Below are 4369 nucleotides of genomic sequence, written 5' to 3'. Positions count from 1 at the left end.
TTTTAGGGCTTGTGCTTGGGTCTTTCTTGGCGGAGTAAAGTTTGAGGTTTTTGCTTGTGAATGGGAGAATACGACCGCGTTTCTCTCTCTCTCTCTCTCTCTCTCAAGATAGCCCCATAGCGTAGGTTGTCGTAACAATTAATCAATGCCTGACTGCGCAAATGGAATTGTTGGTGGTTGCTCAGACATCAATCGATGAAGATGTTTTATTTTGTTTTTGATATTGAGATGAACTGCTGAAATGATTAAAAAAAAAACTGAATGCATCTCATGTGCTCATCTTATCTTCGTTGCGATGCGTATGCATCTTCCTTTTTTTAAATAGAGTATGCTATATTCATGGTGATTTGCCTTCCACCAGAAAAGTTGGGGAAGTTGGAAATAAGTGAATATTATAATGAGGAAGCAGGATGAAAAACCGTGTGCGCTTTCCAATGGAAAAGCCATCTGTTATAACGGAGTTTGAAGCTTGCAACAATTAATTATTCTTAATTGAATTTGAAGCTTGCAATAATTATTTAGTCTTCCATGGGAGATGCCATACGCCAGGATTTTTTATGGTCGCTCAAGGGATTTGACCATAAGAAAATGAGTTTTGCGAGATCTGGTTCTTTGGACGCAGTCCTTTGAACTCCTTTAAAGGGATTCCTTAGTTTTGCGACATCTGGTTCTTTGGACGTAGTCCTATGAACTCCTATAAAGGGATTCCTTAAGAACACTTTTGAAGGTAAACTCCAGCCTCAATAGACCTAAACCCATTGAAGCCTCATTACAGAGACCTCAATAGACATAAACCCATTGAAGCCTCATTACATAGACCTCCATTGCTGGTGGGTAAAACTTTATTTCAAGGGAAAATTATAAAGAACCCCCAAGACTAAAGTGCAATTTGGCAGGCGTCAGCACTTTACAAAGTGCGGTTCGACAATAGAGCTCTGGCACTGTACATTCGGTAGGGTTTTGGCACTGTGTAAAATGTAAAATGCGGTTTGGCAGTTGTGCAGTCCCAGCAAAAATGCGGTTTTGGCAGTTGCAAAGGGTAGTTCCCACAAAAATGATGTAAAATGCAGTCTGACAGTTGCAAAAGGCAGTCCGGCAGTAGATGTTATTGGATTTTAAGATTTCGATGGTAGTCCTTTGTAGTCCGGCAGTAAATGTTATTGGATTCTAGGATTTTGGCAAAAGGCAGTCCGACAGTGTGTAAAATGCGGTTTGGCAGTAGATGTTACTAGATTCTAGGATTTCAGCAAAGGGCAGTCAGGTAATAGATGTTATAGGATGTCCACAATCCGGTTGTCTAGGATGTCCAGCAGTAGATGTTACTCTAAAGGTAGTCCGGTCGTACTCGGTTTCGATTCGGTAGTTATCTTAGGGCGGTCTGGGTAGTCCGTTCGTACTCAGTTTTGATTCTGTAGTTATCTTAAGGCGGTCCGGTACTTGCGCTCAGCAGTTATCTTAGTAGTTATCTTAGGGTTGGCACTTACGTTTCGGAGATGTGATGGTGCACTCCGACAACGTGCTACTAGGTCTTTGGCGATGTGATGGTGCACTCCGGCAATGTGCGACTAGGTCCAAAAGTCAACGTCAAATCTGGCCAAAATGATTTTTTGTGAACGGGAAGGGCATTTTTGTCTAAAAGAAATGACTTTTTCCCCTGGGGTGCCCTTCTCGTCAAATCTGGCCAAAATGATTTTTCGTGCACGGGAAAGGCATTTCCATCTAAAAGAAATGACTTTTTCCCCTGGGGTGCCCTTCTTGTCTAAAAGAAATGACTTTTTCCCTTGGGGTTGCATAGAAAGTTTGTTTGGAGAAAACAGTGAGAAAAGTTAGGACGGGGTAAGTTGAATAGAAAATATGGTCTTGGGTTTTTTTTTTGTAATTTTCTCTAATTTCAATGGAAGTGTCAAGAACAATGAAGGAGAGCAGGCTTTGGGGCGGTTCCAAGGAACAATGAGGGTGAGTTATCTAGACCTTAAGTGGTCCTTTGACACCTTGGCAGGCAATAGAGGCTGAACTTTTGAGTTTGAAGCATGTGGTGCTTAATTTAGAGGGGGACTATTTAGAGGGGAATCATACTCATGTAATTATTGAGGAAGATTTCTTGAATGTTATCAAATATTGCAATAAAACCTTGGAAGATTGCCCAATGTCTTGCTGAAAGTTTTTATGCTGCAACAAATAGGGAGAGGAATACTTTAGCAGTCTCTTTAGCTAAGGTTGCCTCCTCCCCCTAATTTCTTTTTCTTTGCTATTTTTTCTTTTTATAAATGGATAGTTTACTCCCACAGGAAAAAGATAAGTAATTCAATGGGATTAGCATAAATTTCTCCTAAAAATATATCACCAATTAACATGTGATATTTAGAAAATAACGTGTTACCTTGGCTGTTATATAAAAAGTTACGGGGATTGCAATTTGTCCCTACTTCTTTTCAATTTAGTAAACACCCATTCTTTTACTCGTTGCCCCGGGAATGTTATACCATAAGTATCTCTAGTAAAATGGTCAGAATCATGTTTAGCCATCCGATGTTAAATTTGACAACTAGGAGTATATCACAAGATTAGAAAGATCATTTTGGATTTTAAATATGGTTAGTAATATACGTCCGTCGCCTGAATTCACACCTAACAATCTAGAGTGATTGTAGCCTTCCTGGACCAAAGGATGTTTTCTCTTTACAAATTCCAACCTAAAAAGGCAAATAGGAATATACAAAGTTTTGAGTGGCTAGGATTCCCAATTATGTGCATGGTTCAGCTCGCAACTCCTTACAAACAACAATACTGAAGGTCAGTAATTTGGAATCATCAAACATGGGCATTTATGATGTTAAAACCGGATATTTGATATCATTTAATTCAGAAAATCCAAATATTTGAAACTCTAGACTTGAACTTTTGTTCTGGAAAATCGATTTAAAATGTTGCACGGTAGTCCGTAATCTCTTACTCCATGTGCCATGCTCAATTAGCACTGAAAGACAATTCATGTGTGGATTATTTTTCCCTTTTCCTAGATAAAGTCGGGGAATTTTATCTAAACATCCCTCATAATATACCCACAATTATGAAAGTTTTCTTTAATTATAGTATATCACGCACATATCCTTTTGTATTTATTTTATCCATTCCAATTTTACCCCCACTGCAGAGATTGAAAATCCTTGAAACTTTGGATTTTCAATATCCCTAAGCCCTCTGTTTTTTTTTTTTGAAGTCAATTTTTTTAGGGAAAAAACCAAAGGCATTTCAGAAATTAAAAATCTGAAGTCACTCTTGACTTCGAATTCTTAATATCCAAAGTCCTTTTTTTTTTGTTTTCTAGGAAGTCATTTTTAAGAGAAAAAAAAAACAGAATTTAAAGAAAAATTAAGATGACTTTGGATATTGGAAATGCAAAGTATAGTGTGAGTTTGGACTTCAATCTCTTTGTTTTCTTCTCAAAATGATATAAAAAAAAAAAAACCAAGATTACTTCAGAAATTGAAAATCAAAAGTTGTGTAAATCAAATTCTAAAGTGACTTTGGCTTTTTTTTTTCCAAAAAAGTGCTTTAAAAAAAAAAAAACGATTACTTCAAATATTGAAAATCCGAGCTTATTAAGTAAGCATTGTGACTTCAGATTTTCGATCTCCGGGGCAGGATAAAATTTTTATAGAAAAAAGATGACAAAAAGAATACGCACATCTTCTATACGTAAAGCGCCAGCTCCCTTAAGGGAGTGCCTGTCGAAATAATAGAGATTCCATCTTGAGTTTTTCCCTCTTCATGGGCTCATGGCAAAAAAAAGAGACAACATATAAGGACCAAAAAAAAGCGCAAGTTCGACAGCAATTTTTTTGTGGTCGCGCAAGTATATATACTATCTGATAAAAATATTCCTCAGGATATATTTGATGTAGTGCCTAAATTTATAGAGAATTATTTCATTTCTTTAAATATATATTATTTATGTTTATTTGATGTTGTGGACAACATGTACAATACTAATGTAAAGGACCATACTATGTGTTTTTAGTTTGAAGCTAGAAAATATTACAGGTGGTTACGGAAATTTCAGCCATATTGCAATGTGATGAGGTGAAGTTTATTACTGATTTTTTGTCCTTTCTTCAATATGATATACCATACGATATATCATAATAAATACAGTACAATACAATAACACATTAAATAGGGTGCGGTTTGTATAGAGCCGAGGGTCTAAACAATCAAATTTGAGCCCACCTCTAAATAGTATTGAGAAATAAGGTTTCAATGCGGGAAAGTTTTGTGATAGTCTTAAATTATATTTCCATCTTTAGTTATAAAATTTAAAGCTTAAAAAATAGTGTTGATCGATCATATCTATGAAAAATTGAAAATC

Source organism: Amborella trichopoda, chromosome 4 (assembly GCF_054954075.1).
Source record: "Amborella trichopoda isolate Santa Cruz 75 chromosome 4, AtrichopodaSantaCruz75HAP2 v2.0, whole genome shotgun sequence".
In the NCBI taxonomy this organism is placed as follows: Eukaryota; Viridiplantae; Streptophyta; class Magnoliopsida; order Amborellales; family Amborellaceae; genus Amborella; species Amborella trichopoda.
This window is presented reverse-complemented; position numbering follows the sequence as displayed.